A 15,751-nucleotide genomic window follows, 5' to 3' on the forward strand; every position below is an offset into this window, starting at 1 on the left:
ACCTTTGCCACTGGTCTGTAACATGCTTTGGGTAGCTTCCTGCTTTTTGCTCTTACTCTCCTTAGAACACAATTGACTGTGTTCTATTCTTTTCGCGATGGCAATAGTCTCTGGTAGAGATGGGTTCCCTACCATCCATAACCTATCCTGAATCAGACTGTCCTTAGAATGAATTATAATCTGATCTCTAATTAGTTCATCAAGGGTGATCCCATTCCCGAAGTGACATGTGCGAGCCAGTAATCTCAGGGCCGAAACATACTCTTCTATATTTTCTTGTTCCTTCTGGACTCTTGTGTAGAAATTATACCTATTTAAAGCCACGTTAGTCTCTGGGGCATAGTACTTATCTAGTTGTCTGAGGGCTTTATCATGCTCATCACCATCACCAGCCTCATCACCTGATAATTCCGGAAGCTCTCTATATTTCCTTTGATCCTCCAAACCTAAAGCATGGAGAAGTAACAGCTTTTTCTTGCGAGAAGTAAGTTCCTCTTGCTCCACAGTCTGAATGTAGTTTAACCAAAACACTTTCCATTCAGACTAAACCACCGCAGGTTGCCCAGGCGTTGGGAGGAAGCTGGTGGGTGGTTGAATACTAATTCCTTGCATGGTCAGCTTTGCACCTTGCTGAATACTCTTACTTTGCACCTTGCTGAACACTCTTATTTCCTTCGAAATTAATAGTCAAAGCTTTCTAGAGGCTATATCCCTTTAGACTTTATAAGAGTCAAATGTAACCTTTGCTCCAAATAACAGACAGTCTCGTAATTATCCTGCTGGTTGGAAATGAATTCCCCCCCAAACAAAAATGTTTTTATTTATTCACTGAGACGAGGATGAAGCCTGCTTTGCAACATCCCCGCCTGACTTCCTGGTTCCTGATATAAAGGATCCGTGTCACGTGAGCTTGTGACGTTCAGCAAGGTCCTTTACTCTGCACTTGAGACAAATTGCCCTCTACACACGTGCGCGCATGTACAGTTCGTGTATGAAAATCAGCTTTTATAAAATATCCAAAAATCAGAGGAGTGACACCTTCTGATCGCGTAGCCTCCTGGATCGCCTCACTGAAACAGCACAAGCAAACATAAAGCATGCCCTCGGAGCGGCCGCTCTCTCCTCCTTCGTGGGCTCATGTGACGGCGGGTCGACCCTCGTCGCCAAAATTAAGTATTCAATCAAGAGATTGAAGGTATGAACAGATTCCAAGTTCATTTATATATAGTTACGACCCGGCGCCCTGTACTGCTGTTCTCCGCTCATCCGCCCTTCTCTGTCCACCAACTCCCAACCATCGAATCTCACACACGCTTCCAACACAAACATTCTCCTTCACGCTCACGCAGGCAGGGCACCCACTACAATAAACAGAACACAGCACATTAGATACACCACCTAGTATAGAATAAGTTGTTACAGGGATGTTTCTGTACCTCTAGTTTATATGCTTCCCTGGACCACAGAACTATCCCACCCCCCTTATCAGCGGGTTTCATAATAAAATCAGTATGCAATTCCAAACGGAGGGGAGCTGTTAATTATTCATTATTGTTAACCTCTAAACTTTGCAGCAAGCAGTAACATCCTTGGATACATTTCTTAGCAACTCAGCAGTTTTCTATAACAACTGCAGTTCTCACACGGCTCAGGCAGTGGCTATCTGCCTACTGTTGCTAATTCTACCTGCAGAAGCCTCCTTACCTAGCGCGAGGCAGTGAGATAAAACACTTTTCACTCAATTGCCACTTACCCATACACATCCTCTCATAGTCAGTCACTATCACTGCATTTTCCACACAGGCACCCACTCACCCAGAACATTTGTACCCATTCACTCACCTGTGACTCATCCATACATCTTTCACATTCACTCACACTGCATTCTATACATAGGCACCCACCCAGAACATTGGCACAATCACATTCCTGCTTTCTGTCTGACGTGTAGAGCCAAAGGCAGAGCAACTCCTTCCCACGCTGCCAGCTGCAGTCACCCCACCCAGACTTAAAGTCAGGGTGAAGGCTGGTCCCACCACACTGCGGGCCCCCCATTATGACAGAGCCTATGAGCCCAGTTAAGGTGTAGAAGGGTTATCTGCATTCTCCCCAGGCATACTCTCCTTGTGTTTGGAAAACCCCTCAAAGTCTTTGGAAACACTGGAAGATTCACCATCCTCGGCGCACTCAGTGGAATTCAAGATGGCGCCTGTTGGATCACGTTTCCACTTTCTAATAGTGCAGGTCTAGTTCACGCACTCAGAGAATCAGCTTGATCACTCCTACTTATACTCTGAATCACATGACTCTCTGCGTTGCTACTCGTTCCCGTGTATGCATTGCTCCCTGTCCGTGGACCCCTGAACCTTGGTTCTGTACTCTCCTGCATTCCTTTCGCCTGAATTTCCTTCCCTTCCTTCAGCTCGGCATCGGCCGCCTCTGGCCGCTCGCGGCTTTGTCTCCGTTCGGCTTTTGCCGTGCTAGCTGCTTGCGGCTTCTTTTCTCCACACGGCTTGCAGTGTTAGCTGCTCTTAGCTCTTTTTTCTCTGCTCGGCGCCTGCTGCCCCTAGCCCCTCTCGGCTCTTTTCCTCCGCTCCGGCGTCTGCCACTTCTGTGCTCGCAGCTTCTATCCTCCGCTCGGGTTCTGTCTTGCAAGCCTCTCTCTCTGCTCCTTTCCTCCTTCTGCCGTCGGCCTCACTTACCCACGGCTCCTCTCCTCCTTCTGTCACTTTTTTCCTTGCTCCTTTTCTACCTCTGGAGTCTCGTCTCCCGGGTGTCAGTTCACTTCCCCTGGCATTGTTTAGTGCCTCCTCAGCAACTTACCTTGGATTACTCGTATTCCGCATCCAGTCTCCTAACTGAACAGCAAGCTTACTTCTGTCTTCTTTCTTCATTGATCCTGTGGACTACCATTCTACACAGTCGGAACCTGTCTGATTCTGGGTTTTCTTCTCCACGAGGGTTTCCCAGGGGGTGGCCCCCTGGGTGCACAGAGTACTACTCACGGTCTCTGGACTCCCGGGGGGATGCCTCTCTCCTTTACAGATCTTCCGATAAAACCCAAAGATTCGTGAGTACCATTCCTGGCAGAAGAGAAGGTGTGGTGTTGAAAGAGATTGTAAGAGATAGCAACGCCAAAAAACCATGGAGCAACAGATACAGCAACTTGTAGCAGCTGTACAAAATCTCAATACCGAAATGCAAACCCTGCGCAACGAAAACAACATGCTTCGCCAAGTAGTACATTCAAAAATTGAACTGCCTCCAGGACCCCTCCCTATGGGGAAATATGACGGCAATCCCAAAAAGCTAAAAGAATTCATCGACTCTTGTACGGTACAATTTACATTGAAACCGGCCTTTTTTCCTAACGACCGATCCAAGGTTAGCTTCATGATATCCAACTTATCAGGGAGTGCACTGGCTTGGGCTACACCCCTGGTGACCACTAATAATCAACTCTTAGACTCTCTAGCCGGCTTCGCCAATAGCCTACAGGCCATGTTTGGACGCAGAGAACTAGTGGTCACTGCACAAGAAAACCTCTTAGACCTGAAAAAAGGAACAATGGAAATTCTGGCGTACATCACACAGTTTAAGCAACTGGCACATGAAACGGCTTGGGCAGATGACGCCCTCATTACTATCTTTAGGAGAAACGTAAACGAAGACTTGAAGGACGAACTGTCTCGGGTACCTCGCCCGCATAACCTTGCAGAGATGATTACACTCGTTCTACAGATGGATTATCGAATCCAAGAAAGGAACTTAGAAAGGAAGAAGGGAAAAGCCAAAGGACCTCCTCCAGCTGTAAGAAGCAAATTTGCCAAAACCTCACGAAACCATGAGGAAGAACCTATGAAAATAGGAACCACCCGAGGTCCTCTTACCTCAGAAGAGAGAAACAGAAGACGCTCTATGGGTCTCTGTATGTGCTGTGGTTCGGACAAGCATGTTTTGAAGGACTGTAATTTAGTCCCTCCCCGCCGTTCGGGAAACGCCTCCACCCGTTCATAAAGGGAACCATGAACGGGTCCGGAACTCCGAGTTCCCTCAACGGAGTGGCTAATTCACCTCAAATGGTGGTTCTACCGGTAACTCTCTGATTCAATGACGTTTCCCTCGAAAACGTTCCAGCTCTTGTGGATTGCGGGGCAGCGGGTCTTTTTATGGATACCGATTGGGCTTACAAGAACAAGATACCTCATATGGCTAAAGAATTACCTGTCCCAGTCGAAGGAGTAGACGGAGAATCATTATCCTCTGGACCCATACGAGCTAATACTTCCGTCCTCACAATGAGGATATCTTCCCATGAAGAGGAGGTGATCTTTGATCTCATTAAGGCAGCTCACTACCCGGTAATCCTGGGAATACCTTGGTTGGCTAAACACAATCCCTATATCAATTGGAAGGCCGGAACGATGTTTCTGGGATCGGAATACTGTATCTCCACATGTCTACATAACGGTGCAACAGGTATACACACCTCCAATGCACCTGTAATCTCTCAGAACTCTCATGCAGTGGTGCTAAATCTGAAATTGTTACCTGAATGCTACCACAAGTACCGTAAAGTATTCTCTAACGAGGAATTCAAGGAACTGCCTCCTCACAGGAGAGAAGATTGCAGTATAGATCTCCTGCCGGACGCTCAGATCCCTTTTGGAAGGATGTACACCCTTTCTAATATCGAAAAGGAAGCCCTGAAGGAATATCTGCAGACAAACCTACGCAACGGACTTATCACTGAATCAAAAAGTCCCGCTGGAGCGTCCTTGTTTTTCATACCGAAAAAAGACTGCAAGGAACTGAGACCGTGCATCGATTATAGGGGATTAAATAGGGTCACCTACAAGGATCGATATCCCTTGCCTCTAATTCAAGATATTTTAGAAGCGGTAAGGGGTGCCTCCATTTTCACAAAACTGGATCTGAGGGGCGCTTATCATTTAATTCGGATCAAAAGCGGAGACGAATGGAAGACGGCATTCCGCACCCCTTTTGGGCATTACGAATATCACGTTATGCCTTTCGGCCTGGCCAATGCTCCATCAGTTTTCCAAAGATTCGTTGACCACTTGTTTTCGGATTTATTACTTCATTCACTGATCGTATATCTTGACGATATATATTGATCTTTTCTACCAATCTGCAGGAACACATTTCTCATGTTTCAGAGGTGCTACATCGCCTACAAGACAATTACCTTTTCGCCAAATTAGAGAAATGCTCTTTTCATCAAGAAAAGATTCCTTACTTGGGCTTTATTCTTTCCAAAGAAGAAGCTTCCATGGACCCCCACAAGGTACAGGCCATTTTGCATTGGAAGGCTCCCCAAGGAGTCAAAGAAATCCAAAGGTTTGTTGGCTTCGCGAATTTCTACAGGAAATTTATACCCAACTTCTCCAAAGTCATCAAGCCATTGACTACACTTCTACAGAAAGGAAGGAAATACGTGTGGTCTACGGAAACACAACAAGCTTTTGACGAACTTAAGTCTGCCTTCATCCGCTCCTATCCTTAGATTACCAGACCAAACCAAGCCATTCCTTCTAGAGACTGATGCTTCTCATTCGGCTATAGGAGCGGTGTTGAAACAGACTTCTCTTAGCGGCAAGGAGCACCCCATTGCCTATATGTCGAAAACCTTGACTTCCTCGGAACAAAACTACACGGTTCTGGAAAAGGAATTGCTCGCCATTAAGAAGGCATGCCAAGAATGGAGACATCTTCTGGTAGGAGCAAGACATCCCGTAACTATCAGAACCGACCACAGGAACCTTAAAGTCCTTCAGAATTTCGAGTGCCAAAACAGCCGCCAAGCCCGATGGGCCTATTTCTTCTCCTCTTTTGACTTTCAGATCACCCACATTCCAGGCACCTGTAACCAAATGGCTGATGCCTTGTCTCGTAGTCTACAAACAGAAGAAGGTACAGTAAAGGAGAAGATATTTCCGCAAGCTACCTTTGTTTTTGTAGTTTCATCATTTCTCCAAGATGTCCGCAATCAAGGGAAAAACATAAAAGATAGTGATATCCAAGACTACCAGCTTCAGGAAGAACAAGGTCTATATTACCATCGCACTAGTCTGTTTGTGCCTACAGAAACCCTAAGACGGCAAGTACTGCACATGTGCCACGATCACAAGGTAGCAGGTCACAGAGGAATAGCCAAAACTCAAGAACTGATCGGCCGTCATTTTTGGTGGCCCACCTTATCTGCAGACGTTAAAGACTACGTTTCTTCATGTGTCATCTGTCTGCAAGAAAAGACACCAAGGAGGTTCCCGGTAGGAAAACTGGTCCAACCCGCTCTACCCGACCAACCTTGGGAAAGGATTTCTACAGATTTTATTGTAGACCTACCACCTTCGAACAACAATACCACTATAATGGTGACTGTAGATTCAATGACCAAGATGGCACACTTTATTCCCATGGTAAAACTCCCAACAGCAGCTCAGATGGCCTCCTGTTTCTTATGGACAATATTCCGATTGCATGGACTCCCCAAAAACATCATTTCCGTTAGGGGACCACAATATATATCGACAATTTATGCAAGCTTACTTCTGTCTTCTTTCTTCATTGATTCTGTGGACTACCGTTCTATACAGTCGGAACATGTCTGATTCTGGGTTTTCTTCCCCACGAGGGTTTCCCAGGGGGTGGCCCCCTGGGTGCACAGAGTACTACTCACGGTCTCTGGACTCCTGGGGGGACACCTCTCTCCTCTACAGATCTTCCGATAAAACCTGAAGATTCGTGAATACCATTCCTGGCAGAAGAAAAGGTGTGGTGTTGAAAGAGATTGTAAGACCTTGCTGCTGCTAGTAGGACTGTAGCCTTGGCGGATTGCCTATCTTTGTTCTCTTGTGAGGGTAGGAAACACTGCCCAAGTAGACAGCGACTCCACAGGAAGCTGTCCTGGGAATAGGTATCTAGGAGCACCACCATCTTCAGGAGGACTAGCCTCAAACCAGGGTGCTGCATATCAAAAGGCCTTTGATTCTATTGAGAAGGGGGAGGGGCTAGTGTAGACAGAGGAAGCGCTTTACAGCTGGCCAAAAGGTTCACCATCTTGTTTCTCTCTGCCTCTATCTTTCCTTTCTGTCCCCTCCAGTTCCTGTAGACCAATGGGTGTGATGTCACAATGCAAAGTCCACTTGTTTCAAGAACAGAGATTGGGCCCCTAAAGCAGGCCAGCACCTGGGGCTTTGCCTTTAAATGAAGAGGACCCTCATATGTCTTCTTTCAATTACCTCTGGACTGCATACCTACTAGAGGATTTTCTTGGACCTCCAGTTATGAGGTGAAGCCAGGTGGTCCAAGGCAGAGACAATTTCTGTCTCTTAACCAACCCCAGGGACCATTGGGCGTGAATTGCTGCTGGAACAAGACTTGCATCTCTACCAGCCACACTGTTGCTCAGGCCCTCACTATGTAGAAGGACCCTTGAAGGTGTGTGCCAGCCTCCTCCGGGTTTGGGAGACGGAGAAAAAGACCCATCTTATCCATGAGACCCTGGGGGGATTTACTGCACCTGAGAGACAATACAGACAGAATTGGGTCATTTTCACCATTGAACCACTGCAAGCCATGATTGGAGCATGTTTGACCCAGTTTGAATACAGAACCCTCTGGAGCTGCCTTTGGCACTCTACCACAGTGGAACTGCAGTTCCAGCTGTTCAAACCAGTACGCCAAACAATGCCAGCTGAAGTGCGTTGTTCCATCAGCTTGAACAAAGAAGTACTGCTGCACTTGCATGGCTCAAAACTGCTGTTCAAACCTCCAGTCTCTTCCTCGTTGATCGAGTCGATGACCGAACTGACCCTGGTGTTTGCTCTGAACTGCATCCTTCGTGCCCGCACATCGAACCGACTCATCTGCGAATCCCCTCTCCAGCTCTACTGCCAAACCTTGACCTCTGAACTGAAACTGGTGACCTCCATGATCCACATTGCTTGAGTAACACTTCGAACTGCAGCCTTCAATTCAACCTAGCCTTGACATCTACTTGCTGCTGGATGACCACGACTGCTGCATTTAAAACTAATTTGAAATCCTGAACAGTGCTGAGAAGCCTGGTTCACCTTTGTTGAACTGCCAAGACATTGCAAAAGGTACTTTTGCCTGATAACTGTCCCCTGGTTCATTTGGGCCCTAGAGACTGGCTAGGCTACATTAATTAATTAATCCCCTTTTGCAATTCAAGGACATATCCTTTTTGAACTTTGTGTTTTGTATTGCATTTCTCCGCATGTCTCATTACTCAGAGTGTTGCATCTTGCTATTTTGCATATTCTGTGTTCTTTCTATAACGATGGGTCTTTAAAGTGTTTTCTATTTAGTTATTATTTTACATTGTGTGTTTAATAAAGGTGTATACATTTTTATAGAACCTTGATTGGACATTTGTTTATTTTGAACTGTTCTACTTCGCTGTTTGGGTTGCTACTGTCGTGGCAAATCAACCACAGATTCTTTTTATAGATTGGTGATCATCTTTAATGGCAGTCAGCAAAGCAGCATACACATAATCCACAAAACAAGACAAGACACCAACGATCAAACTGTAAATGGAGCAGCAACCCCTCTTCCTGCGCGTACCAAATTTTTATACAGTAATGCACATGGGTTCTTCTATGGAAGGGGATGCTCCATGCATCGTATGATGGTAAGAATATACTATGGTTCAGAGAGAACTACATGGTTCCCAGAATACAGCAAATAACATTGACTGTGTTCTCACACGGTGGTGGGTAAACTTTGCAACAAGCAGTAGGCATCCTTGGATACATTTCTTAGCAACTCAGTGGTTTTCTATAACCACTTGTGGAGACTCCCTGCCTAAAGTCTCCTCCCAGGTGGCCAGGGGAAGGCAGCCGCTACCCGATCCTGACCCTGGGGGTGGTATTAGCCAGGAGGATCATCTGGGAGGAGAAGGGCCCCAGGGGAACAGGTGGACTCCGTTGGGAGGGATGCAGTATTCATCTACCTCAGAGGAAGAAATGTCAGTGATGCCAGAATATTTAAGTGCTTGGTGTCAGAGGGAGGTTTTCTTTCCCAAAGCCCATTATCTTGATGGTGGTCAAAACTGGCATAGTCAGTCATTTGTTCTGAGTAGGATACTCCCACCCCACCCCCACAAAATCACCCACAATTATGGTGTTGCAAGCTCCTGAGATCAACAAGGGAAGGTTAAATGCACATATCAAAACATTAAGATCTTAGATTCTGAAAACTCTAACTCTCGTATTAATCAGAACTACTCATTAAGTCCTTATAAAACTCCTTAAGAAGATGTGAGTAAGGATAGAAATGAAGTTGGGAAAATTGGAAACAACATTCAGAGTAAAAGAGGCGATTTGAACATTGGGGACTTCAAGTCCCACAATGCCCAAAGTACTGGGGTGACGAAGAAGAGGGATGCAGAGGCACTGAACTGCATGTTGCAGTCTAATAGTGCTAGTGACCCATACCTGAGTGGGACTGGGAAGTATAAAAGACCCCCTCAGGTGCACGCCATAGGGAGAAGTATTGGGATGTGGAGTGATTGCAGCAACTCCACATGGCAGTTACAGCAGAAGTTGAAGGAAAACAGAGATGTTGAAGCCACCGTTATTTGCAGATTGGATGCCAGTCCTGAGAGGGTCTCTACCTTCAAAGACCCTGTATGTACAGTTTGCACAGCGGGAAGCGTTGTCTTGGAATCTTACCCCTGAAGGCCATGAATGCAGAGGTTGCGTGCGGGAAGTGTTAATTTGAAAAGCTTCCCCCATTGTAAGTTGAGATATAGTGGCAGGCAAGCACCGGAATGGCCCTGGAGTGAAGAACGTTCCTTTCCTGACTGGTGTGGGCTGCGGGAAGCGGAGAGAAGGAGTTTTCGGGGCAGAGGAAGCAAAAGACCCGGCGGCAGCGGAGCGAGCCGATGCGTATGCAATAGCTGGTGAGTTCACTAGCATTGTGTGACTCTGGAACGCTCTGTGATTGCCCGCTGCCCAGATCAAATTGTTTTGAATATCAAACTGATGTAAACAAAGTGAAGTGGCAGAATAATAATCATTTTGAATAATGAACTGATACAAAGAAGCTAAAGTGGCAGAATAAGAACTTTGGGAATAGACAAGAAAGGTATAGTTGTACTTATAAAGGTCAGAGTACTTGCCAAAGCCAAGAGAGGGCAATATTACAAGAAACTAATAAGAACCATTATTGTCCAAACCAAGAGATGGCAATATCCAAGCAAGTTAATAAGAACCAACATTGCCAAAGCCAAGAGAGGGCAATTAAGAAGCAAGTTGACAGCAAACCCTGTTGTCAGTGTAGGAAAGAAGCAATAATTTGAACTGACCTAAACAAGCATTGTGCCACATATACCAATAAACTCATTATGGCCTGATGCCCGTTTCTCTCCGCCACTAACTGCATTACCCTTGCTAGGACATTAACCATGGCTAAAATTGACTACTGCAATACCCTCTACCTAGGCACCAGCATTCGTAACCTTGGCAAACTTCAGGTTACCCAAAACAATGCCATTAGGGCTGCCCTCAACATACCCAGGAACCAACACATCTCTGACACCCGTCGTAATTTGAGATGGCTCTCTGTAGCCCAAAGAGTTGCCCTCAAATCCATCTCTCTTACACACAAATGCCTGGCCAATAACGCCCTACTATACCCTGCCCGTCGGTTTACACCACGAACCCTCAACCAACCACTGAGATCTGCCCAAGAGCACCGCCTAGTCGTGCCTAGATTTAGATTCCAAAATTCTGGTGGCATTAGCTTCGCCGTCCTTGACACCAAACTTTGGAACTCCATGCCCACCTCACGCAGACTTTGAACCGTCATTTCATGCATTCAAAAGTAAAGCTAAATTGTGGTTTATTGCTCAAGAGCCCAACAGCATCACCTTCCCTTGATTCCTCTACCATATCCAGTGAAAACCTATTGTATGTAATTTGAGTCTTGTCCTACCATGTAAACTGCATATTGACAACACACGTTACCTTACACTGGATTACTGAAAACCCCATTTGTTAATACTCCCTGTATATACCTTGTAATTACTGTCACTGTATTTCCTGCATTGTAGATTACTGAAAACCCCATTTGTTAATACTCCCTGTATATACCTTGTAATTATTGTCAGTGTATTTCTTGCACTGTAACTTGCTTGTATCCACTGTAACTACGACATGTGCCCAGATGCCCTTGGGCCAGGAGCGCTATATAAATAAAGAAAATACAGAATACAAATACAAAAGAGGAGCAAGTGTGAGGAAAAAAACAAACAAGAGTGGCAGGAGAGCTTACTCCTGATTGAAAGTATTCATGAGGAGAGGAGCAAACCTGAACTGCATGTGGCAATCACAAGTGTGGAACAAACAGCACCAATGTGTTTCATGTCTTCCCAGAAGAAGTAGTTAAAACTGATGTTGTGGAAAGTCAGAAGACTTTGCTAAGTTGTTTGAAGTAAACTTTACCACAGAAGTACTTGTAGTAGTGTTAGGAGTTTTCATTGAGTCCTGGCAGGTGAGTATACCAGGTCAAGGGACTTTGTATTAGTAATTAGTAGTCCTGCCAGGTGAGTGGACCAGGAAGGAGTCAATGAAGTACTGTTTTGTGGTTAAAGACTATGAAGAAGAAGAACTTGCAAGATAGTCCTAAAGTATATTGTGAACTGTTGTGGAATCATCCTGACAAAAGTATATCTTTTTATACAGACGAACTGTGGAAGTATTCTAGTTTGAGAAGGTGTGTTGAACTCTCTGCTACCAGTGGAGAGATAAAGACTTGTTATTATAATTATAATTGGTTATTTATAATGCGCTTAATACCCAGAGATTTCAAAGCACAGACCCGGGGATCAAACCTGTGTTGAGTATTTCTATCTCAACCCTGAGGACATGGATGAATAATCATCTCCCAAAGTCACCCTGCACATGCTGGGTCAAGATGTCCAAATCGTCATTGACACAGGGGCCACTGTGAACATCATCAATGAACGACAGTTCCACCTTCTTAAATTGGACGAGAATTTGTCCCCTGCATGCAGCTTCTAGTGGAGTGCAATGGAACCACTCCAGTGTGTCGGACGGTTCACCTATGTCATACGCCATCACAGCGTATCTGTACCTACTACATTCCATGTGCGCAAGACACTCGCACTTAGTCGCTGCATGCTTCGTTTCACGACAGCCAAGGGCAAAGGCCTCATTGAAATTACCCATCATATGGATACGCAAAAGGCGTGTTTAACACACTACAGCCATATGTCCAAACTTACAGCTCAATCGTTATTCCCCAGGCTAGTGACAGGTCTAGGTGCGCTCAAGGGTCCTTCAATTACCTTACACATCAATGACACCATCCGCCCTGTGCCACAACACCCCAGACATGCGGGGGTTCCATTTTCAACACAAAATTATGACGGAACTGAATGGCAGGCCTCATTGAACAGGCAACAGGCCCAATGTCCTGGGCCTTGTTGGTAGTTGTACCGAAGGAGGGATGACGCATCAGAATTTGCATATATATGCATATTCCTAAAACAGCCCTCAAACGTAAATGCCATCCAGGCCCGGACATCAAGGACATGATCATCAAGCTGAATAGTGCAATACATTTCACCAAATAAGACCTCAACCAGGGCTAGCGCCAACTCTTCTCCATCCATCCTCCAGGCCGATCACTATAGTTGCAACCCATAATGGGAATCTCATCTGCAGCTGAGATTTTTCATGACACAATCCAACGTCGCCTGTTCCCATTTCTCCAGTCGTTTAACTATACAGATGACATTCCGATTTTCAGTCTCATGCAGAAGACAGAACATGATCAGACGCTGATAAAGGTGTTCCAAGTAATGATGGATGCCGGGCTGACGCTTAATTTAGACAAATGTGAGGTGAACAAAGCACACGTCAAATTTGTTGGTTACATTTTCTCTGAAAGCGCATGATCCTTGACCCCGTAAAGTCCAAACCATTTGTTAACTTCCAACGCATTCACACATGGTTGAGCTTGGGTCATTCCTTGGCATGGCAGGCGTTTGCTCCCCATACATTGAGGATTATGCAACTACAACAGAACCTCTGCGCTGACTCCTGAAACAAGGCACCACATTTCAGTGGACAGAACAATGTCAGCTGGCTTTTGAGGTCATCAAACGGGCCCTCGTTAATGCGCACCATCTGCCATATTTTGAACCTGAGAAACACACAGAGGTGACTGTGGATAGACCTGTTGGGCTAGGGACCATAATGTCTCAGTACTGTACAAACTCTCCTCAGGACAGAATTATCGTTGGATGCAAGCTGAGCCATCTCCAACATGGAAGAGGCTTACTCTCAATCAGAGAAAGAAAGCCTTGCACCAGTGTGTGGTGTATCCCAGTGATTGCCAAATCAGACAATAGACCGCTGTTTAATCATCATGATTTTAACCTCTTCATCTAGGTTTCAAGCACCAACAAAATAACACTGTTGTGGCCGCAAGCTAACGGAATGACTGAACGGTTCATGGCATCAATCAAACTAACGGCACAGAAATTGGTAATATGTCTCTACAACAAGCACTGTGCAAGACACTATGGCAGTATCGTACAACGCCACATGAAGTGACAGCAAAAACACCAGCAGAACTAATGATGGCTTAACCTCTAAGAACGAGTCTACCTCATCATGTACTTTTTAAAGATGACACTGATGATGAAATCAGTCAGAGAAAAGCAGGAAAGTAACAGCCAGAGTACACTGATCAATGTAGATGTACATCCCAAAAAGATTTTGATGTTGAAGATTAAGTAATTGTGCATCACAAACAGACACAGAAGACAGACTCTTGATACACAAAAAACCCAGCCACGATCATAGTGCACAAAGGATCCATGATCACTGTTGCATCGAAGAACAAAGAATTGACGAGGAACACGTCACACTTCAGAAGATCCAATGACCTAAGAAAGGAGCTGGATGTGGAACCAACAATGTCCAAAGAAACGGAGGATGAGAAAATGAACAGGGAAATCATGATTGAGAGAGAAACGGAACAGCGTGGTGCTTCGCGGACGATCAGGAAGAGTGATACAAAGACTTCACCGGTGAGTGGAAGACATGTAGACATGGACAGATAAGAGGGAGGGAGACGTGTGTCCTTAGAGGGACAGTACCGAAAGGGGAGAGACAGAAGGGCGGAGGAGGTGGAATTGGAGGAAAGTGAAGTAACATGAGGAAAGGAGGAGGAGGGCAGTAACAAGAAAATAAATAAAGGGGGAGTACATACATACCTCTGGCTCCATTGTGATACTTACCTATCCAAGATATCCATGCCATAGAAGATACAACAGGCACCAGGAAAATGCATGATGAAGCACAGAGGGTGGTAGCATGTGTGAGTTCTGTAACAGTTGGACCATCTGACAAATGTTGGCTGCTGACTTTCTCCTTGTGTCGAAAAGCCTTCTTCAGTCAAGTGTCCAGAACTGCCAGGATAAATTGAAGCTGCTGTGAAGTGAGGCACGTTTTATGAATTTTAGGAAAAAACCCAAGGTGTGAAAAATAATGCAGGTGTACTTGAGGTGACAACACCTACTCTGGCAAACGGCCCTGAAGGAGCCAGTTGTCCTGGTATGGAAAACCTTTGCCCTCCTGAGAGGAGTTGCCACCATCACCATCAGCTCAGTGATAACTAGCTCAGCAATAACCCTCACGGCACAGAGGTTAGGAGGGAGCACCCTGAATGGAAAATGGGTGCTGTCGATCTTGAACCTCAGGAACTTCCAGTGCTTTTGTTGAATTGACACATGACATTAAGCATCCTGGTGATCCAGTGACACCAACCATTCCGGTCTCTGCAGAGGCTGGAGGATATCTGTATGCACCACCATCCTGAATCTGTCCTTATTCAGGAACTGGATCAAGTCCCTGAGATTCAGGATCAGGCATGGCCTTCCACCTTTCTTCATAAGCAGGAAGTATCAGAATACCATACTGCACTCATCTCAGAGGAAGAAACTTTTTGCTAGAAGAGAAGCCAACTCTTGGAAGAGTACAGACTCTGATTCCTAATGAAAGTCCAGTTCAGGCTGATCCAGAGGTTTTCTGTTGAGACGGATAAAACAGCCCCCTGAACTAAATGGATCACCCAAGCATAAGAGATAGTGCTGCTCCATTCCTTGATGAGCATGAGATATGCACTCTGGGACCAGAATGAGGTGAGTGGTCTTCAAAGAGGTGTGGATGATCCTGGCCTCTGCCCAGATGGATATACTGGCTTTGAACAGATTTAGTAGAGGAAATTTGTGCCATTCCTCTTTGAGAAAAAGAATCAAAGTGTATACATTGTTGACCCCTGGTGCCGCAGAAAAAGGGGTCATTCGAGGGAGCTGCCTGATGAATCATGAGCCTGAAACATTCAGGAAGCACTTTTGATTCCTTAATTCATTTGAGGGAATCATCGGCTTTGACGCCAAACAGGTTTACCCCAGCAAACAACATACCCAACAATGTGTACTGCATGTCTGGGGCAATACCAGATGGTCTTAATCAAAAGAAGCTATGCAGCAATTACGCTGTCCCCGTAGACCTGCCGACAGTCCACTGCATAGAAACCGACTTTCGACTGATATGACACCTCTTTACCATCTAATGCCATATCAAGGAAACCATCTCCTATCTCGCCCTCTGGCAGATGTGCACTAGCCTCCAAATTTACAGATCATATAAGATGTGCATAC

The sequence above is a fragment of the Ambystoma mexicanum genome, chromosome 6p (assembly GCF_040938575.1).
Source record: "Ambystoma mexicanum isolate Mex_15411 chromosome 6p, UKY_AmexF1_1, whole genome shotgun sequence".
Taxonomy (NCBI): domain Eukaryota; kingdom Metazoa; phylum Chordata; class Amphibia; order Caudata; family Ambystomatidae; genus Ambystoma; species Ambystoma mexicanum.